This window comes from Suricata suricatta, chromosome 16 (assembly GCF_006229205.1).
Source record: "Suricata suricatta isolate VVHF042 chromosome 16, meerkat_22Aug2017_6uvM2_HiC, whole genome shotgun sequence".
NCBI lineage: Eukaryota > Metazoa > Chordata > Mammalia > Carnivora > Herpestidae > Suricata > Suricata suricatta.
The window spans coordinates 25,529,186-25,552,016 of NC_043715.1; the positions used below are offsets into that span (position 1 = coordinate 25,529,186).

General features: G+C 51.2%; 2 long non-coding RNA genes across 2 annotated transcripts; one reads left to right on the forward strand and one right to left on the reverse strand.

The window, feature by feature from the left end:
- Window positions 1-921: 921 nt before the first annotated feature.
- On the reverse strand, window positions 922-2,378 carry LOC115280559. Its single transcript, XR_003903840.1, has 2 exons — window positions 2,046-2,378; window positions 922-1,135 (listed from the first exon to the last, which is right to left on the reverse strand). It is a non-coding gene; the product is annotated as an uncharacterized LOC115280559 (long non-coding RNA).
- A 545-nt stretch (window positions 2,379-2,923) lies between these two features.
- Window positions 2,924-5,222, forward strand: LOC115280558. The gene is made up of 3 exons (XR_003903839.1): window positions 2,924-3,596; window positions 4,881-5,030; window positions 5,127-5,222. It is a non-coding gene; the product is annotated as an uncharacterized LOC115280558 (long non-coding RNA).
- Window positions 5,223-22,831: the final 17,609 nt, after the last annotated feature.

The window sequence follows — 22,831 nt, forward strand, 5'->3', positions numbered from 1 at the left end:
AACAGTGAACTGGCTGCCTCCTCTCAGCCTTCCCTTTATTTCTTGTCTTTTTCTCAAATGTAAAAATAGAGAAGTTCAAAGCAGCCATATTCCCACCACCCTGAATTACCACCGTTACAATTTTCCATGTATTCCTTCCAGTGCCTCCCGTGTGTGTTGTTAATTCAGTGGCCTGTGACCTAGTGGCCGAGTGTTCACGCCTTGTATGGCACTGGCCCTGTGACACTTAACTGTGGGATGCAGCAGCGGTGATGCTGTCCCTGCTCTGAGGCCACGCCTTAAGGAAGCGCAGCAGTTTCTGGGTGTTCAATGTTGGAAGCTCTTTGCACCCGCCACTTGGCTGGAGCAGTCACGATGGCGACCATGTGGAGAGACACGGACGAGGACTGACCAGGAGGCCCAGACGACACGCAGACGCAAGGCCTTGGCTTGCAGCTGAGTGAGGCTACCCAGGGGGCTCCCAGCAAGACCAGCCCCGGAGCTGCCCAGAGAGCTGGGCCACGATGGAAGAACCAGGAGCCGATAAAACAGTGGTGGTTTGGGGCGCCAGGGGACTTCAGTGGGCTGAGCATCTGACTCAATTTCGGCTCAGGTCATGATCCTAGGGTTGTGGGATCAAGCCCTGCATCAGGCGCCATGCTGAGCTTAGGATTCTTTCTCTCTCCCTCTGCCCCTCCCCTGCTCACGCTCTCTCTAAAATAAAATTAAAATTAAACAAAAATAGCTGGGTTGTTTTAAGCCAGGAGGTTTTGGGGTGGTTCCTAGGTGGCCACAGTTTACCAGAACCTGCGTGACACAGGCCACAGGTAATGGAAGCATAGCTTATAGTACCTGCTCCTTCCCTTTGCTGCCCCCCCTTGTCCTCAGATCCCAAGTGGCTTCAGACAAGGGTGGCAAAGGATTAAATGAATGCACAAGAGAGAGCAGATAATATTTATTTACTTGCTAACATATATCTCATCTCAGTCCCATTGGAAGATTGTCTTCAAAGTTCACAGGGTGAGGTAGAGGGGAAAAGGCCAAGGGAGGGGGGAAATGCCACCTGCCAGGTGAAGGTTCGTGAGGACATGCAGCTCTCGTGTTTGTGCAGGGTGGGGACTCTGAATGTGGCCTCGAGAGCCCCTATGACCAAGACCTGATGGAAGGGGGCAATGATCAGGCCTGCCCCAGGAAAGGAGCGACGGGGACGGGGCCAGGGATAGGGACCGGGTGATGGGTGTGCGGAGCCAGCAGGGGGAGTGGGTGGCGAGGGTGGCTCCAGGCCAGGGTAGTAAGTCGAGACCAGACTCCGGCTCCAGCTCAGCACTGAGGAGCCTCCCTGGGAGACCAGCGGCAGCCCAGAAGGAAGACAGCGAGCACCCTATTCCCGCAAAGATGCTCTTGAGGTGGGGACTGCAGTGACAGAGCCCGGCCTTGGGGACTCAGCTCCGAGCTTCCCGGGGCCCTCCGCAGCCCGGTCATGCCTCCCCTTGTCCTCCCTCCTGAGCTGGCCCCAGGCCAGAGGTCACTACTCAAAGCGAGGCCTGGCCAGTCCAGTTCACCCACGGGGTCCAAATGAGCCCCCCGTCTCCTCCAGCAGAGGGAGGTTCTGCCATTTCAGTGTCATCTTTGCCGGGCATCTGTTCCCCATTAGGGATGGTGTGCCGTCAAGTGGAGGCTGCAATTTCAGTCTTTGGATTTGGTTAGGGTGTTGGGAGCTCAAGGAAGGCTCTATGGAGGAGGCCTTGAGGAGCTAGAAGTTGGGGACGCTGGGCTGTAAAGGGAAGGGAGATTCAGGCAGAGGGAACAGCAGATGCAAAAGCCCAGAAGTCGGCGCTCTGGCCTCCTGTGTAGCAAGAGCACGCAGTTCCTCCACATCTGACTTCCAGGCAGCAGCCTCAGGCTTGGGGATCGGGCCAGGACTGGCCACAGGTGGGCCTGGTTGGGGCCCTGGGCCGGGGGAGGCTGCCGCCCTTCAGCTCCCCTGGTGCCCCGTTCATGGGTAGGAGGACTTAGTTCCGGGGGGAGAGAAGGCAGCCCTGGACATGAGCAGGCGGGCTCCTTACCCCCAGCACTCGTTGCTCCGGCCTCCAGCTCTGTGGGTTTGGGCCTGGGTGTAGGGCTGAGGGTGGGGGGCTCTCTGGTTCTGTTCCCCACCCCTAATCCCTTGCAGCTGTTGTCCTCCCCAGGAAGGACAGTTGTGTTGGAGGGAAGGGAAATAGTTATTTTGAGTTGGTCACTGGCTTCTGACCAGGGGACACGATGGCTCTGTTGGGGCCTGGCAACAGGGTGGGCTGGAGGGGCCAGAACTGGGCCTGACTGGGAGAGCAGCCCACATGATTAATTACAGGGGTGCTGGGGAGCAGAACGCCATCCTCCCTGAGGCCAGGGCTGTAGAGGCCAGCGAGGAGGCAGGCTTGAGATTGGGGATGCCCAGCATGGAGCTAGTGTCCTAAGTGTGGTCTGGGTGGGCTGGAGGGGTGGGGACGGTCGACACAGCCTCCCCATATTGGCCCCTGCATCACTGGCAACCGTGGAGAGAAAAAGGAGGTCCCTGTGACAGAATGGGGCTGTGAGGGGCTGGGCTGGCCGGACAGCCTGGAGTCACTGTCCACCCCTTCCAGGCAGACCTTCCCAGCACCTCCATCCCGGCAGAAGCCACGTTTGGTGGAGACTGTACCCTCTGGTGGCATCTGCCCTTCTTGCCCATGGGGTCACGAGTGGGTGAGAACACTCGGAGGTGGGAGGAGCCAAGCCGCCAGAGGTTGCCCCCTTCCCTCTAGGGCTTACCAACATGGGCTCGAATCCTGGCTCTACTGCTTACCAGCCCTGTGAACTCAGGCCATAAAGTGGACCTCCCTGAGCCTTCCGATTTACAGAAACAGGAATTACGGTAGTGATAAGCCCGCTCATAGGGCTTTGGTGGGGATCCCCGGAAAATGGATGGACTGTACTTAGGGCAGGATCTGGCACCAGGGTTGTTGTCATGGTGACTGTTCTTGCTCTGTTTCATCATCTTCACGGACATCATCAGGGCTGGCCTCCCTCCAGGGAGTCTGTCTGTGTGCCTGTCTTCACAGAGGGCTCTGGAAGGGGCTTCACGAGAAGAAAGGAAGAAATCCTCACCAGGGAGGAAGGTGGAGTTCCCAGAAGTGTAGGGAAGAGGGAGGAGCCCACTGGGCTGTAAGCCCCGAGAGGGCAGGGCCTGTGTCCATTTCTTCCCTGCTGTATTCCTAGCATTGAGGACAGTGCTTGGCATAGGTTTGGTGCTCAAAGCACATTTTTTGAATGAACGAATGGACTTTTGAGCAAATCACTGCCTCTCTGGAGTGAGAACCTGCCCTGGGCTTCTGGCTGGAGATGTCTGGATGATGAATTGTTGACTAGTTGGTGATGCAGGACTCAGCCTTCAAATTCCTGTGCCTGGATTCTGAACATGGAAATACAGAGAGGAGGGCCCAGTTAATAGCAGGGGCTCAGGAAGCAGAAGTGAGAAATGGGGTGGAGTCGGCCCTAACAAGGGCGAGGCAACCCAGGCACCCTGGAGGAGAGCGGCCTCTCCAGCTCCCAGGCACCCCTGCATCTCCCCAGCTACCTAAAGTGGTCAGAGGAGAGAGGTGAGAGGGAGGAGCAGAGTGCAGCAGGGAACTCCTTCCCCATCATCTGCAGGCTCCTCACTGAGCCCTGCTGTGCACTGGCCTTGGCACTGGGGGTTGGGGCTGAGCCACAACCCTTCAGAGCGTCTTCTGTGGTGGGTAGGAATCCAGGCAGGACAAGAGGAGAGGGAGCACTTCTTGGAGGAGTCCATGTCTACTGTCTGCACTGGTTGCTGAGGAGCAGAACAAGTTGGCCAGGGAAAAGAAAAGGCAATGACTTTTGAAGCAGAATGTGGGCAAAGGCCTGGAGGCTGGAGAGGGCCTGGCCAGTTCGGGGCATGACAGACCACAAGTGGGGGTTGGGGGATGGTGAGAGATGGGGCAAGAAAGGACCCTGGGGGGAATCTCCACTCCCAATTCAGAGCCTGCCCATGCCGGAGCACCCAACTCAGCACTGAGAGGGGTGGCTGCACTTGAGCCACCTGTCCTCCGAGCAGAGCCAAGTGCAGGCATCAGGGCTCAACTCTGCCACCACTGGCTGTGTGACCCAGGCAGCTGGGATGGCTCCCCTATCTGCACAGTGAAGGGGCTACCTTGATGTTCCCTAAGACCCTGTTCCTGGCCCAGAGGATCCCTAGGTCAGGGGTGGGGGCAACTGCAGGCCTCTGGACCTGGGACAGCAGGATTGGGGGGGGGGGGGAGTTGGCCTTTGCCAGGAAGCCCTGTCTCAGGGGCCAGCGCCATCCAGCGGGTGCTGCCAGCGTTCACTCAAGGTCCTGGGAACAGGCTCAGAAGACACACATCCCAATGGCTCCTGGTTGGGTGGCTTTGCTCTTCCCTGGGGAGACCCTCTCTACCTCCCCAACCACAGAGGAGGTCTGGGGTCCATGGTGCCAGGCCCTGGGCTGCCTGGCTTTACAGAGATGGCTAACTCATGGCTTTGGCAGCCCTGGTTCAACCTTTTCCTCCAGCTGAGGGTCAAGGGGGACTGGGCCTTTCTCTGGCATCCTTCCCACCCATAGCTTCCTGCCAGGTTCAGGCCTTTGCAGATGGGCCGAGGGTCACGTTTTATCTGGGGCCTTGCTGTCCAGGTCCCAGGAGCCCTTTCCTGCACATTTTCACCTGTGCTCCTCACAGATGCAGCTGCCAGGCAGGTGTTACTGCCCCACTTAGGTGTGGGGGTGGGGCACGGAGGTTCCAGAGGGAATAGGAACACTGTCTGACGATACACAGCTGAGCAGTGTCTCAGACCTGTAGCTGTGAGGTGTGGAGAGCAGTTGAGCCGCCCCCCTCCCGTTCTCACAGGGAGGGCGCTGTGCCTGAGGACCCCACGTTGGATCCCATACAACCTGCAAGGGAGGAACTGGGTCACCGGAACTCCAGAGCTGCTTCCCAAGGGCATTCTTGAGAATGTTCCCTAAGGACTAAGCCTTTCTCTCCTTGGGATGTCACCAGGTAGGGGCGGGGAAGTACGGAGTACATCGGTTAAACGCATGGCATTTGGGGTCCACCAGCCTCGGCTCTAAATCCCCAATTCTATCTCTTTCTCAGTGCATAACCTGAGGAAGATGCCTCGGTCCCAGGACAGAGCATCACTGTGGCTCCCTCGCAGGTTAGGAAGGGTAACTGAAATGAAATGATCTATTCGTGCACTCACAGAAATGTTCAGCATCCACCCACACCAGGGGCAAGGTGAGGAAAGAAATTTACAGAAGTGCCTTCACTGAACTTCCCATCTAGCTGGGGAGACTGACAGCAAAATGCAGACACGACCAAGGACGAGGCAGCCTGGGGTTGAGCAGGTAGGGAAGGGCAGGTAGAGCCGGGCGAGAAGGCTCTCAGAGAAGGAGGCCAGCAGTGCTGGCTCCCTGGGAAGAGCATTCGAGGGGAAGGAACGGCATCACAGAGTCCCTGGGTGGGCTGCCCAGCCTTTAAGAAGCCGCAAAAGCGGAGTGGCTAAGGAGCACCGCAGGTGGAAGCCGTCAGGGATCAGGGCAGCCAGGCGGGGAGCCCGCCCTCCCCTGTGATGTCAGCTAGGCAGGAGGCGGCGCTCCCTTGTGACGTCAGCGAGGTGGGAGGTCGCCCTCCCTTGTGACGTCAGCCAGGCAGGGAGGCTGCCCTCTCCTGGGACAGTTTGACAGGAAGTTGGCCCTGGGCAGCTGCGCGAGGTCAGGGCCTTTGTGGACACAGGACGCGGCAACTGTAAGTCCACTTCCGACTGCCGCAGTTGAGTGTGGTCTTTTTCCTTTCCTGCCACCACTGGACCTCTGCCTCAGGTCCTTGGGCCTCGAGGCCTCCGCCACCGTGGCCTGTGACCCCCGACCTGGGGCACAGCACCGCCCCCCCCCCCCACTGCCCTCCACTGCCTCCTACTTGGGGCGGGCTGCGTGTCTGCTCTGGCCGGTCCCGGGGGCCTTCACAAAGGCTCCTTTCACCAGAGGGCATCACAGGGGGACTGGGCGGGGATGTGGTGCCCTCCTGCCCGTGGGCATAAAGACCCTCTTTCTCTCTTCTGTGCCAGCCTCTTGTCTGGCAGGCGGAGGGGCCTGTGCAGGGAGATTCTTGTCCTTCCCTTTTAAAGTATGGGTGAGACTGGGGCCAGGAAGACAATGGTGGTGATTTACAGTCTGCTGCACCCCCGGGGCCGCCTGCCGGGTGGCACTGATCAGCCAGCAACGCCCCAGGGTGAATAGCAGGATCTGGGGGGGACTGCCTGGGACCTCATTGAGGGGGCCTGTCCCACCAACTGGAAAGGGAAAGGTCTGGGCTTGTAGTTTCAGAGCCTGCACCCCGCCACCCACCCCCAGACACCTACTTTCAGAGGGAGCTGGGCAGGAAATGGGGAGCACATGAAGGGACCATGTAGGGACCATGAAAACCCCGGGGGTGAGGAGGAGTCTCAGCCTGGAAGTGACTTGGAAATGAGGTGGGGCAGGGCACATGGCTCTGCAGATAGAGGGGACAAGTGCGAAGGCACAGAGGAAGGACAAGCCCTCAGCTGAGAGGTGCCAGGAGTGGGTGAAGGCGCTCGGCCGTGGGGGCAGGGCCAGAAAGTCTGGTACCAGAGAAGGGACTTTATCAGGAAAGCCATGGGCCCTCCCCAGGGGTCTGATGTAAGCCTGCAGGAGGGGACCACAAGGGAAGAGAGAAGCCAGGAGATGGGCCAAGGAGCAAGGGAGGCTGGAAAGGAGCCAGTGGGGACCAGTGGGGTGGTGGTGAGGAGGCGGTCACTGACCCAGAAGAAACAAGAGAGAAAAGGGGGTAAGAAAGCAAAAGGAGAAAGCAAGGAAAGGGAATGTGAGATCCCTTACAAGAAGAGAGGCACCCAGAGAGAGGGAGATGCGAGTGAGGAGAGAGCTGGAGAAATGGACAGAGAGAGAGGGGAGAGGAAGGAGCACAGGTAGCAGGAGAGAAAGTAAGAGGCTGAGAGGGAGTGAGGGGGAGGGAGAAAGATCTAGGCCACAGCCATGCAGAGGAGTGAAGGGCCAGAGGACCTCCCCCAGTCCTTACCTTCCCCTGCCAGTGGCCCCCATACTCTGCACCACCAGTCCAGGCCTCACTGGCCAGAGGGGGTGGGGGGCTAGTCTGTTCTCCAGCGCACAGAGGAGGAAATGGGGATGATATGGTTAGACATAAACAACAACTTCTTTTTTAAATTTAATTGTTTAAATGTTTATTTATTTATTCTGAGAGAGACAGACAAAGCCAGAGCAGAGGAGGAGCAGGGAGAGGGAGAGAGGATCCTAAGCAGGCTCCACACTGTTGGCACAGAGCCCTGTCCTGGGCTGGATCTCACAAACATGAGATCATGACCTGAGCCAAATCAAGAGTTGGATGCTTAACCGGCTCAGCCACACAGGCACCTGAATAAGCAGAAACTTCTTGATTACACAACAGAGCAGGCGCAAAGGGAAGTGGTCCCCTCATTGGACCCCTGGCCTTCCTGAGGCAGGGGACTGGTCACCCCTTGAAAGACATGGACCTGTGTTCCTCTGGATTGACAGGACCCAGGTGTGGAGGAGGGTGGTTTTCAGATCGTCTGCCTCGGTTTCCGTCAAATGAGGCAGAGACATCCTTAGCAGCCTGGGTTCGAAGATGGGGTGGGGGCAGGGGCTCTGGAGCCAAAGCTGGGCTGGTGACTTGACTGCATGTCACCCAGGTGAGCCCTGGGACCTTCTCTCTCCACCCTAAGCCTTCATTCCAGGAAAAGGGAGAGGGGTAGAGGGCAGGACTCCAGTGAATGTTTCCAGGGAAAAACTTATCTTCCCAAAGAGCAAGCAGCCACGCCATCTCCCATCCCCCTTTCCCCCCTCCACTCCCTCCCATTCCTTCCTCTCTCACTTTCTGGCAGAAGGAGCCCAGCAGCTGGAAAAACGATGCTCTGCTCCGGGCTCCTACCCTTCGCTCGGCTGAGCCTGGACAGCCTTGCAGAGGGTGTGTGTGTGTGTGTGTGTGTGTGTGTACACATGTGGTGCAGCCCAAGTACAGGTGGGAAATGGAGGAACCTGGTCTCCTCACCTGCAGCCTTGCATCAGTGGGGGAGAGAAGCAAGCCTGAGCTCACTCCCCAGAGCATCAGTTTTGCTGTCTGAGACATGGGCATGACACTTGCCCCGCTTCCTTAATAGGACTGGTGTGAGGATCGCAGAAGCCAAGGTGGGAAGAACAGGAACATGTCCCTGAGCTCCCTGGACACCGGTTGTCCTCACACCAACCCTTGAGGCAGGTGCTGTTACTGTCCCCATTTGCCTGAGGATCCCGAGGCCCTGAAGGTGGGGGTGTGGGGGTGTGGTTCTAGTGCCTAAGGTTGCAAAGCACATCTGGGGCAGAGCTGGGGTTCCAGCTTCCTGCCTGGTGGTCTAGGCGGTGGCCTGTTTTTCTGTCTTCCTTCCTCCAAGCATGAACTGAACCGGTTCCTGGAGGAGCTATTAGCACAGGCATACTCACTCCCCTTCTTCTCTGTCAAACCCTACCACAATTTCCCTGCCTGCCCCAAATAGGTCTCTCAGTGAGGGACACCCCTCCAACTCCCACCCCTTTTCTGGGCATGAACCCCTCCTCCTATAGGCTGTTCAAAGGGACCCAGCTCTTCCCCAGACCCTCTCTCTGCACCCTGACCCCCTCTTCCCAGCGTAAACACCCTTGCCTTGTGGCTGGATGACCTGGGTCCCAGAGATCAATCAGCCCCTCAGTTGGTCAGGCTGGAGACCTAACCACCACCAGGGGGCAGGAAACAGCAAGAATGGTGACCACTCCCCAGTATCACTTCATCCCTCATCAATTCACCACTCCCCTTCTCCAGACACTTGTTCACCCTTATCTCCTCCTCCATCCATACTGATATGCTGCCCAAATTGTGGGGGTGGGAACCCTAAGAATAAGTAAGGAATCATGGTTCTGCTACTTATTTGTGACCTTGAGCAAGCGATACTACCTCTTGGAACCCCAGTTTCTCTGTTTGTGAGACAGGTACTTATCCATTCATTCACATCCATCCATCCATCCATCCATCCACCCATCCACCCACCCACCCATCTACACATCTACCCAACTACCCATCCAACCAACTACCCACCCATCCACCCAACTACCTACCCATCCATCCATCCATCCATCCATCCATCCATCCATCCATCCACCCACCCACCCATCTACGCATCTACCCAACTACCCATCCAACCAACTACCCACCCATCCACCCAACTACCTACCCATCCATCCATCCATTCATCCATCCATTGATATGTATGGAATGCCAGGTCCTGGTATAGGTTGTGGGGTACTAAGTGGCTGCAAGAAGTATAGATTTGTTATCAGCCCCTATTTCCATAATTAACCATATTTCGGAACATTAGAGACCTTGATTTGCAGTGAGCACAGTAAGCATAGAAAGGCAAAGCTTAGACCAATACATAGACTCATTTAGCATCATGCAGCCTGTAGAAAGTGGCCCCCCACCCAAGCCCATGATAACCTACCAGCAAGGTATCAGAGGACTGGCCAATGCCAACACAGGCCATCAAGACCCTTAGGACCATCAGCACATCCCCTTCCACCCAGGCAGGCCAGCCTCACAACTTTACACCACCGCAGCATGCCTGTCTTTGTGGAGGTACAGTTGTAAATCCATCCATTGATATGTATGGAATGCCAGGTCCTGGTATAGGTTGTGGGGTACTAAGTGGCTGCAAGAAGTATAGATTTGTTATCAGCCCCTATTTCCATAATTAACCATATTTCGGAACATTAGAGACCTTGATTTGCAGTGATCTAAAAAAACTCTTTTTCAAAAGGCTATTTTGAAGCTTCTGATATTTAGGCTCTTGAACAAGCCACCTTCTATCATGTAAATCTCAAAATTGTCTTTAGGGGAGGGAGTAGAGCTGAGAGGCCCCTGGGCTGGGCTGTGGGCAAGTAAGTCTGAGGAGGTTTCCAGGAGGTGGAGGCATTTGGGATCCTGCTTGCCAGTCTAGAGGAGACTGGTATTGAGCTGATGCCCAAGCCAGGGAGAGGAGTGGAAGGTGACAGAGCTGGGGACAAGTCCAGAGCATCCCCTCCACAGACACCGATGGCCTTCTCTGAGCCTGCTCTACGTCCAGCCAGGCTGAGGAGCACAGCTGCAGGGAGGGCATTGGGACACAACCAGAAGGAGATAGGGCCCAGTGGTGTAGACACCGGGCCTGCTGGGAAGGCACTGGGGCAGGGGTGGTCCCCACCAACCTGGGCTCAGGCTGTGGGCTCAGGCTTAGTCTGTCAGATGCTAAGTGTCCTCTGGTGCTCAGTTCTTTTTTTTTTTTTTTTGATATAGAGAGAGACAGAGCATGAGAGGGGGAGGGGCAGAGAGAGAAGGAGACACAGAACCGAAAGCAGGCTCCAGGCTCTGAGCTAGCTGTCAGCACAGACCCTAACGCGGGGCTCGAACTCACGAACGTGAGATCTGACCTAAGCTGAAGCCGGAGGCCCAACTGACTGAGCCACCCAGGTGCCCCTCTGGTGCTCAGTTCTGAGCTCTGTGGTGCCTCAAATGCCACCCCTGCCCTGGGGAGCTCACACATGGCCTGGGTGCTGGACACTCCCTGCGACAGGGGCAGCTCATGTCCACCTAGGTCCCAAGGCTGTTGCCCCTTCCCTCAGCTGCTGTGCCATTGGCTGTTCTCTGCTCACCCCCATCCAGAGGCAGCCCTTGGCTGATGGGCATGTGACCCGGAGAGCCCAGGAGTTATGAACAATGACTGACACGGGCGTATAGCAGCCCAGCCCCCATGAATCTGGAGTCCACAACCTCTTTGGTGCCAGTCGCACTCTGGAGTTCCCCAGGGGTCGGGTTGAGGCAAACTTTCTCCCTAAAACCACGTCTCACTCAGCGTCCTTTTCTGCCCTATTCTGCTTCCCTCGCTCTCCTGTGGATGGAGGCTCTCAGTGAGCCACTTGCACAAGAATTCCCCCCTCAGCTGTCTCTAGAGAGTTAGACTTAAGATGCCCAGAAAACTGATCTGGTGGCCTCTCCTTTAGAATCGAATCAGCGTTCAGTGGGGGATGTAGCCCAGTCTTGGGGCCATAGAAGAGCCTTCCAGAAGAGGTGACCTTTGAAATGGGGCCTTAAAGGTTGAGTAAGAACTGCTGAACTGAAGTGATAACTGGGGCTGAATGCTCCATTTGATCAATCTTGGCTGATTTAATTACTCAGGGTGACTCAGTAAGGACGCAGGTCTGAATCAAACTGACTGCATGACAGGCTTCAAGTTTCCCCTCTGACCTTGGAGGCCTAGGTGTCAAGGTTTCTCAGAATCATTAGACAATAGAAGGGCACACAATGCCCAAGGCAGGAGGGACCACCCTTGTAACACCGTATCAGGAAAGGCGAGCTAACATCCTTAACGTTTCTAAGGGCAGGCCTAGAGATAGAAGCTATAGATAATCACCTATTGCTTAAGGCTAGTCATGCCCTAGTGGGGGTCCTGGGTCCACTCTGTAATTGGCTAATACTCTAAATGTTGTGATTGGATCTCTACACCTGTGTCACAATTTCCTGTAACTCCCCCTTCCCAAACCCATAAAGGCCCTACCCCCCTTTTGTTCAGGGCTCTCAGCATGGATCCCCTGTGTTGGTGAAATCTGTGAGCCCGAGCCCAAGCCCGTAATAATAATAAAGCCCTTTGCTTTTGCATGCGTGACTCGGTCTTCCTGGCGGTCTCTGGTTTTTGGGGATGATATTGAAACTTGGGCATAACAACTGCAGGATGTGAGGGGCCAGAGGAGCAATATGAGTAAAGGCCCTGGGGCAAAAGAAGGCAGGGTGTGTGCAGAGGAGAGAGGACCTGTGGCTGGAGGGGGGGGAGCATGGAAGGGAGGTAGGAGATGAGAAGGCAAGCTAGGCCATAGCAGAGGGTTGCTGTCACCAGGCTGTAAGCCCAAGCCACTCAGGACCACACAGTGGTCACGGTGGAGGGACTGTCCTACTCTCTCTTGGTGAGTCCAGCCTCAAGATCCTCACCCTGCACCTGGCAGGCTCTGTCAATCTACTGAAGTAGCATCTGAGGGGACCCCCATTTGCCATCCTTGCCCCAGAGCAAGCCCAGGCTGGACCTATGATGTGACAGGTGGGCCAAGTCCAGAGGCCCAGAGAGGATGGGCTCAAGTACAGTAGAGGCCTCCCCAGGGAAGCAGTCATTGTGGCCCATAAATAGGTTAGGCGGTCAGGAAACGGGAAATCCTGACAACACAATGAGGCCTGGGGCGCAGGGGTTTCCTCCAGGCTGAGGGCTGGACGGAGGCTGCTGCTTGGGCCAAAAGCCCTACTGAAGCAGGACTCCTTGCCTGCTAGCCGCAGATGCTCGGCTCTTCCCACAGTCCTCAGGGGGACTCGGGGCCCAGCCAGGGCAGCTCAGGACAGGGAGGACAAGCCAGGACAGGCAGCGGAACCCTGGGAGAGCGCCATAATGGGCTCGGCTCCCGTCTGAGCCTGGCAGCAGGCTGCGGCGGGCAGCCAGGCCAGGTGCCTGGTGACTGGGGCGGCCCCAGGACCAACGGGCGCCTGTGTCAGGCCCTCTGACTCCCAGGAGGCTGCATACCTCTAACATCTGTGTTGGTGGACTTGTCCATGGCCCGGGTTCCCCAAGGGCATAGCAAGTACCAAGCTGACCCTACCTGGACCCCTACAATGGAGAAATAATGTGGTCCCTTGTAAAAGAAACAGGCAACCTGTAAAACCACATCCCAGAAGAATTTTAAGAAAATCAAGTCATAAAACACGATATCCTATAGGATCCCTATTTTGTTAAAATGCACATGAACATAAAAATCTGTGCGAATGTGTGCGTGTATGGCCAGGCACGTGCCCAGAAGAGACAGGGAAGTGTCAACACATGTCCAAGTGGTAGGTTTTCAGGGGATTTTATTGTCTTCTTTGTTCTTTTTCTGTATATCCTAATATTTCTACAATGAACTTTGTAATCATAAAAAAAGACAAAAAACAAAACACCCAAATCCTGCAATGCCTCTTTTCTTTTAAGTACAATGTTTACAAAGACTGTTTAAAGAAGTTGGGGAATGTTGATAATCTAACACTGAGGAGAAAACAGGACATAACATTGTATACATTGTATGTAAAGGACGAGTCACTGGGGAAGGAAGGGGACAGGAAGGAAGCTCACAGGGCATCCAGGCCAATGGCTTTGCCAGGGGCACCGTCATAGTCCGATCCATCTACAGTATATGAAAATCCCCACACCCTCACATACACTGTGGGTATCACTAGTCTTGAACATTTTTGCCATCCAGTGCTTGGAAGACAGTCTCGTTGTAATTTGATCCAATAGGCTGAAAGATAGAATGTCCTAATCTGCACATCTCTGATCATTGAGCCTCTTTGCTTCTTAAAACATTTATTATGAAAATTTCAGCGTACAGAAAAGTAGGAGGAATTGTACAACAAATACCCACTTACCCATCATGTAGTTCTGCAACTGACATTTTACCAGGTTTCCTTTAGCACATATTGATCTATCCATCCGTCAATTCTTATTTTTTGGACATATTTCAAAGAAAGTTACAGGCATCTGTACACTTCTCCCTAAATACTGCAGCATGCATATCATTACCTGGAGTTTAATATTTGCTTAAGATTCTTTTTTTTTTCTACTTTCTGTAAAATTCACGTAGGGTAATGCAAAAATCTTAAGTGTATCCTTTGATTAGTTGTGACAATGCATACATTCGTGTAACCCAGATCTCTATCATGATACAGAACGCGACCTCTGGAAAATTCCCTCCTGTGCCTAACTAGTCATTCTCTGTCCCCATCCTCCCAAGGCAGCCATGGGACTTACATTTCCATCACAGATTAGTCTTGTCTCTTCTGGAACTTCCTATCAATGGGATCCTAAAGTGTGCCCTTGCTTGTGTCTGGCTTCTTTCATCCCATATTACTTCCGTGAGATTTAACTGGGTCGTTGCAACACTTGATTGTTGAATGGTGTTCAATACATCCAGCATTTATCGTTATTGAATAGCGTATTCAGCATCCATTGTATGGCTATCCAAATAGATATTCTCTTGTTGATGAATACCTGGCTGCTTACTTTTTTCTTTATGAATAAAACCACTATAAACATTCATAGACAAGTCTTTCTGTGACCCACTGCTTTCATTTCTCCTGAGTGGATACGTAGGAAAGCAACTGAGCCAGTCTCTTCCTATGTTTCCTAAAATTGAATTTTTCTTTTGACTATTTTTTGGTCCTTTTCTTATTGATCTGTAGACCAGGAAAAGCCAGGACAGGCATGATTAGTTTTGAACCCTAGGGATGCAAACATATTTAAGACAGAGTTCCTACTCTCACATCGCTCAGAGTTCAGCAGCCTAGACAGACAGAGACATAACCGGATGTGACATGCGGCTGCTCTGCATTCATTTATTCCTCCATTTATTTGAGCTCTAAGTCCAGTCATGTCCCTCCTCTGCTCAAACCCTCTCTTGGCTCCACCTTGCTCAAAGCCCTACATATTCTCACGATCCAGTCCCCTAGACCTCTGGCCTCACCTCCCACCACGCTGCCCATTCAGTATGCTCGGGCTCTTCTGGCCCTTTGCTCCTTCACAAACCCACCAGCCTGGTCCCTGCCTCAGAGCCCTTGTCCCTGAGATTCTTTCTTTCTGGAACATTCTTCCCCGGGTTCCCACACGCGTTATTTCCTGTATATTTCCTAGGGCCGCTATAGCAAATTGTCACAAATTTGGTGACCTAACAACAGAGATGTCTTCTCTACCAGTTCTGCAAAAACCTTTTTTCCAAATAAGATTACATCCACAAGTTCTGGAGACTAGGAGGTGGACATATATTTTGGGAGCCACCATTCAATCTACTACACTTCCCAATCCCCTTCAGGCCTTTGCTCTGACGCTACATTTGCGGAAAGACTTTCTCTGGCCACATTCCAGCTCTCTCTATCCTCCTGCCCTGATTGATTTTTCTTTCTAGTAGTTACGCTCAGGCATACCATGTGTAGTTTACCGATTCACTGATTTTTATTATCTGACCCCCTATTCGGATGTAAGCTCCAAGATGATCGATTTTGGTCTGTGTTGTCCTATGCTGTATTCCTAGGGCACAAAACTGTGCTGTAAGCACAGAAGATGCTGAGTACATAACATAAGAATGAGTGCCTGAATGATCATACTAAGCACCAAGTTCTGCTTTAGTTATTTTTAAATTTTTTAAATTTTTATTTATTTTTGAGAGAGAGAAAGAAAAAGAGAGAGAGCATGTGCAAGGGAGGGGCTGAGAGAGACAGAGACACAGACACAGGCTCCAGGCTCTGAGTTGCCAGCACAGAGCCCAGTGCGGGCCTTGAACCCATGAGATGTGAGCTGAAATCCTTTGCTTAACTGACTGAGTCACCCAGGAGGCCCCAACCTCTGCTTTAAATAAGAGGGTATAAACAGCAGTAGGAGTACAGGAGGAGAGGAAAAACCATTCTGTTTGGAGTCCTGTCCAGGCAGGCCTTACAAAAAAAAAGGGAATATTTGAGCTGGTTCAGGTGGGAATGGGAAGGTATGAGGATCCCTAGGAAAGGCAGGATCAAAACCTAGAACGTGAGTGGGAAGCGGTGAGGAGCTTGGTGTGGCCAGGGTGTGGAAAATGAAGGAGAGAACAGAGAAAGTGTGGTGCACATGAGGCAGGAGCCTCGTTAGCCTGTGTCTCCCACCTTTGCTCTCCTGGCTCCATTGATGAGGGAAATACCTCACTGAGAGACCCAGGTGGACTTCCTTCCCAAAACATGTGGGCAAGAAAAGCCCTACAATTATTCTCAATGACATTTGTCAAGGTGCCCTGGTTAGCACTCCATTGACTGTAAGCAACAGAAGCCCATCTCAAACTGGCTTAAGCTACAAAGGGCACTTAATTTGCCCTGGCATTTGAACGGTCCCAGGTGGATCTCACTTTAGGCCTGACTGCATCCCGGGCTCAAGGTGTCACCAATAATCAGTCTCCACTTCTCTGCTGGGTTTTCCCTGAGTGGTTCTCAGGCAACAATCATCGACACACGCACCTCCTAACGACAGGAGAGTGGCCAGCAGCTCCACATCCACAAGCCCAGGAGGAAAAGAGCCCCCCTTTTCCCAGAAGCAGCAGCCGAAGACTAGAGAAGACCTTCAGTGGGTGGTCTATAATAATAGTATATATAGTAATATAGTAATAGTAATATAATAATAATCAGTATTATCTGATTATCTCTGAACCAATTTCAATGGCCAGCAGAATGGTATCTGCTCATTGGCCAGGCCAGAATCATGTGACATCTGAGGGCGGGGCCAACTCCACGCCAAAAGGAGGGATTGAGGATGGGGAGTTGACTCAGATTCCTCCAAGGAAAAATCCAGAAGCCGGTATGAAGAGATGTCAGAATGAGTTGTGGAAAGGCACAGGTCTGTGGCTACAACGAGAATGAGTAACTGGGGTACAAATTTCCCTGCACCGGTTGCAACTCTTCCCTTCTCTTATTCACTCAAGAGGACACAGTGGGGAGACACAATTATAGGGTGTAGCCGAGGCTGTCAGTCCCCTGGCCTTTTCTGGTCTAAGTAATGCCAGCTGCCGGCTCTCTTTTCTCTTTACCTGGGAACTTCCTGTGGTGCTGCCTGTGCACACAGTAAGTCAGAGCCGCCCTCAACCAGTTGTCGGTGGGTGTTGGTGCATAGCGCCCAGCTCCCCATCTTCCTGGTGGGGTGACTAACGTGAGTGTGCTATCCCAGCCCCCAGAGTCCTCCAGGGGGATAAGCTCTGGTTAACCCACAGTGGTAAACCAGCTTGATGACGTGTCCTTTACTTTGTCTTCCTTTCCCTTATCCTTTCTTGCCCTTGGACTCGTGTTCCTGGAACACCAGCCATAGACCTGGAATCCCAGTCTCCGGCTCTCTTCTCGGGGAGCCCAAACTGAGACACTGGAGTACCCTTGCAGCTGCTTTCATCAATATTCAAAAGCAAATCACTGGCGAACTCCTGTTCTCACTACGACGACGGTGATGTGGAGTTCCTGGAGAGTTCCAAGCCTGGGGAGCGGCTGTTTGAGAAAAAAAATCTTTCCCGCTGCCTGTGTGAAGGCTGCTATGGAGGAGAGGAGGATATTCGGGGGCGGGGGGGGGGGGTGGTCTCAAACGGGCCTGAACCAAGGCTCTGGGGCGGTGGCTGGTGGCCGCTGTGGCCCTGAAGGCAGAGCAGAGCAGGGGAAGTCAGTAGACTTGGTACTGATCACACGCTGGGATGGTGGGGGAGTGGGGAAACGGGCAGTAGGAACTGGGGCAACCTCTTAGAGCAATTTGGTGACTCTAAAAATGCACGCATCCTTTGATCGAGAAATTTCACTTCTAGGAAGCTATCCCCAATATGGCATGCTGGCACATGTTGTTAGGAAATAGCACATGGCCCGAATAGACGACAGTCTTCTATTTCCCAAAGAGAATAAAAACAACAGCCCATCTATTAGGATGACTATAGTCAGAACTCAGAAATGACAAGCGTTGGTGAGGACATGGAAAAATTGGAACTCTGTGCACTGTGGGTGGACACGTAAAATGGTGCTATTAATGTGAAAAAAAAAGTGGGATTCCTCAAAAAGTTGAAAACAGTTACCAGGCCCGCCTGGGTGGCTCAGTCGGTTAAGTGTCTGACTCTTGATTTTGGCTCAGGTCATGAACTGAAGGTTTGTGAGTTCAAGTCCGATGTAGGGCTCTGTGTTGGCAGTGTGGAGCTTGCTTGAGGTTCTCTCTCTCTCTGCCCCTCCCCAACCCCTCTCAAAATAAATAAATAAACTAAAAAAAAAAATAGAGTTGGGGCACCTGGGCGGCTCCGTCTTTAAGCACCTGACTTCAGCTCAGGTCATGATCTCACAGCTGGTGGGTTTGAGCCCTACGTGGGGTTCTGTTTTGACAGCTCAGAGCCTGGAGCCTGCTTTGGATTCTGTGTTTCCCCCTCTCTGCCCCTCCACTACTCAAACTCTGTTTCTCTAAAATGAATAAATGTTAAAAAAATAAAATAAAATAAAGTTTCCATATGACCCAACAATTCCACTTCCAGTTATAGACACCCAACATAACTGAAGGCAGCGTCTCAAAGAGTTATTTGCACACTCATGTTCATAACAGCTTTAATCATAATAGCTAAAATATGGAAGCAACCCAAATGCCCATTATTGGATGAATGAATAAGCAAAATGTAGTATAGCCACACAATGGAATGTTATTCAGCATTTAAACAGGGATTTGGGGGTGACTGGGTGGCTCAGTCAGTTAGCATCCTACTTCAGGTTGTGATCTCAGGGCTCCGAGTTTGAGCCCCAGCACAGAGCCTGCTTCTGATTCTCTGTCTCCCTCTCTCTCTGCCCCTCCCTCTCTCATGCTCTCTCTCAAAAACAAATAAACGTTAAAAATTTTTTCAAAAGAGAAAAAGGGGGATTTGGACACATGCTACAAAATGGTTAGAAGTTGAGAACATAGTGAAATCAGTCACAAAAAGATGATTACTGTATGGTTGTACTTATATGAGGTACAGAGAGTATGCAATCCCCAGAGACTGAGGAAGAATGGTGATGGCCGGGGGCTGGGGCGAGGGGGTGGGGGAATTAGTGGGCGATGGCCATAGACCTTCAGTTTTACAAGATGAACAGGGTTCTGAAGATGGATGGCAGTGACAGTTGTGCAGCCAAACAAATGAGCTTAATACCACTAAACAGCCCACTTAAAAATGGGTACGATGGGGGCACCTGGGTGGCTCAGTCAGTTAAGCCTCCGACTTCGGCTCAGGTCAGATCTCACGTTCGTGGGTTTGAGCCCCGCGTCAGGCTCTGTGCTGACAGCGAGCTCAGAGCCTGGAGCCTGTTTCCAGTTCTGTGTCTCCTTTTCTCTGCCCCTCCCCCTCTCATGCTCTGCCTCTCTCTCTATCAAAAATAAATAAAACATTTAAAAAAGTGGGTATGATGGTACATGTTATGCTATGCGTATTTTACCACAATTTAAAATAATAAGAAATGAAAACAAACCAACCATACGTTTGTGGGCCAGCTTAGATCTATAACTTATAGATATGTAGGTTAAATATTCAAATAGTTATGTATTGAATAAGGTATTGACTTAGCTACACACCTGTACTTTTAAAAAATTTTTAATGCTTTTATTTATTTTTGAGAGAGAGAGAGAGACAGTGTGAGCAGGGGAGGGTCAGAGAGAGAGGGAGACACAGAATGTGAAGCAGGCTCCAGGCTCTGAGCTAGCTGTCAGCACAGAGCCCGACGCAGGACTTGAACCCATGAACCATGAGATCATAACCTGAGTTGAAGGGCTCAACCGACTGAGCCACTCAGGCACCCCTGTATTTTTAAATCACATATTAGCTAAAACAAGACATCACTTTAGAAATGTGGCGTTGGCTGCTCTTATTTCATTAAATAATTGTGTTCTACTTTTCTGCATTACACTTCCGCCCACGCATCTCGGACATTTCTTTATCACTGTCCTGTGATCGCTCTCTGCGTGTCCCCCTCCACTTTCCAGTGTGACTGCCATCTAAAAGTGTTTGCATCAGGACCCTAAGACCATGTCCCCGAAGTTTAGCCCAGGTCCTGGCTAGCCGTCTACAAAATATTAGATCCTGCTGGTACATTTCATTGCGTCATATACATACAGAAAAACACACAAATATTTCGGTGGTTTTTCACAAAAAGAACCCGTCCACATAGCCAGCATCTAGATCAAGAAACAGAACTCGCCCAACCCACCAGAATCCCCACGACTCCCCTCCAGGCCACTGTCCCCCACCCAGGCAGAACCACCGGCCTGATTTCTAACACCAGAAGTTGGTTTGGCCTGGGGATTTTTTTGTTCATTTGTTTTAAATATTCTATTTTTTATTTTTAGAGAGTGAGAGTGAGTAGGGGACAGTGGCAGATGGGGGTAGGGGAGGCGGGGAGAGGGGAGAATCTTGAGCAGGCTTCACACAGCACAGAACTGGACATGGGGATGTCGAACTCGATCCCACCGCCCAGGGATCATGACCTTAGGAGAAATCAAGAGTCCAAAGCTCAACTGACTGAGCCGCTCTCGCGCCCCTGGACTGTTTTGTTTTGTTTTATCACTCCTCTTGTCTTCATTTCTTTATTTGCAATAGAGGGATCGGGTTTTTTTTTAATCTTATTTATTGTGGTAACACATATATTTTGAAAAGGTTGCCATTGAAACCATTTTGAGACCTACATTCAGTGACATTAATTACATTCACGACACTGTGACCATCACCACTGTTTCTCAGCTTTTCCATCACCCCAAACAGACCCTTTAAGCATAAAGCAATAACTGCTAATTTTCCCATCACCCCCAGCCCCTGGTAACCTCTAATCTCCTTTGTGAATATTTCATGTAAGTGGAATTGTCCAGTATTTGTCCTTTTGTGACCGGCTTACTTCACTAAGCATAATGGTTTCGAGGTTTATCCGTGCTGTAGCCCAGGTCAGAACTCCCTTCCTTTTACAGCGAATAATGTTCCACAAAAGAATATATATTTGGATGCACCACATTTTGTTTATCTGTTTATCTGTTGTTCCCACCTGTTGGCTAGCTTGGCCTGCCTTTGAATTTTATATAAATGGAATCATACAGCCTTTACTCCTTTATGTCTAGCTTCCTTGACTCAACTTTTTGAGATTCTTCTATGCCTTTACCTGTAGTTATAGTTCGTTCATTTTCAATAGTCTGTGGCATTTGTATGTTTATACCACAATTATCCATTGTCCTGTTGATGGACACTTGGTTTGTCTGGCTATCACAAATAGTGCCTAATAGTACTAACTCTGTTACACATTTTTTTTCAACACTACTAAGCGATTGACTTAATTCTGATACCGTCTACCTGGAGATAGCAGCAGATCCCAAGCGTAAAGGGCTCAGTCCTGTTAGACTCAGATACTCATCTGTGCTTCTGATCCATAGGTCATAGATTAGAGGTTCTAACAACCCCTTCCTTGGGTTAGATTAATTTGCTAGAGCCACTTACAGATCTCGGAGAAACATTTTACTTCCCAGATTACCAGTTTATTATAAAAGGATCTAACTCAGGAACAGAGGGAAGAGCCCTTCTTCCTTTGCAAGAGGTTGGGGTTTGGGGGTTGGGGGAGGGGATGGAACTAAATTTTCCAATCTTCTAACCCCTGATTGGGTCCCCTGGCAACAAGCCCCTATCCATAGGTCACCTGGGGGCTTTCCAAAACTCACCTCGTGAATATGACAAAAAGCACTTTATAGCTCCCACCGCTTAGGAAAGTCCAAGGGTCTTAGGAGTTGTGTGCCTTGAAGAAAATCAAACATGTTTTTCTTATTATAAATCACAATAACACAGTGCTGCTATGAATATGTGTACACATGCCTTTTCATGAACAGGTGTACGCATCTAGGAGTGAAGCTGCTGGCTCAGCGAGTGTGTATATGTTCAGCTTTCACAGATGGGGCCAGTTTTCCAAAGCTGAACTCTTTGTGTTTCCGTAAACTGGGTATGAGCGTTCAGGTTGCTCCTCATCCTGTCAACGCTTGATAGTGTCATTGTCGTCGTCCTCATCTTCTTCTACTACTACTTCTACTCTTCTTCTTCTTCAATAGTGGTATTGCATTGTTGTGTTATTTTATTTCATTTTATTTTGAGAGAGCGAGCGAAAGAGCATGAGTGTGAGCAGGGCAGGGGCAGAGAGAGAGGGAGAGATTGATTCCCAAGTAGTCATCCCACTGCCAGCACCAAACCCCAGCTCAGGGCTCAGTCTCACAACCATGAGATCATGCCCTGAAACAAAAATCAAGAGTTAGACGCTTAATTGACTGAGTCACCGAGGGACCCCTGGGGTTTCCTTTTTTAATAAAGTGCTGACCAAGTCATTTATCCATTTTTCTTTGGGTCAAATGCTTTTTTTTAAATTGTTTTGTAGGAGTTCTTTATCTACTCTGGATACAAGTCTTTTGTTGGACGTGTGGATTGCAAGTATCTTCCACTCTGAGGCTTCCTGTTTATTCTCTTAATGGTGTCTGGTGAATGGGTCCTGTAATTTTAAAGCATTGCTTTCTAAAGTAAATTTTGAAAAGGTTTGTTTACAGTGTTATTTAACACTTACAATTGTGAAGTCATATCCCCAGGAAAAATACTAAATCTGTGTTAAATGTCTTTGCCTCCTTTTCTCCCCCTCCACACTAATTCTGTTGGGTGTCCGCCATAAACATCCGAAATTAGAATTCGCTGAGGTCATTTCAGGCTATTGTGTCGTCTGCAAATAGTACTTCCTTGTTTAAAATAAAGGAATCAGAAAGCTTCAGGTAATGGGAGAGCCTTGATCAAAACTTGTATATGAAGAGACTCCTTTTCTGAGAGATTTGTTTGGAAGGAAAAAATGTATTCAGGCATGGCTGGTCTTTACAGAAGTATTTGTGGTTCCACTGCTGTAAAAGAAAAATATTGAAAATACCCAAATGTCCCCATTATGGCACCTTCATTCAATGGAATACTAAAGAGCCATTCAACAAAGGCAAGATGAATTTATGCATAAAAATATGGACCTAAGAAGGAAGGAAGCAGGGAGCAGGACAGCGCGTGTGACAAGCCATCTGCAGGCACCCCTTGTACATGCAGAGTCCACTGGGAAGGAGTCACACGGGGTAGAAAGAGTTGAGGGGTGCAGAGGTGGGAGGGAGGGTCACATTCCTTTGAAAACTATTTGGGACATTCAAAATA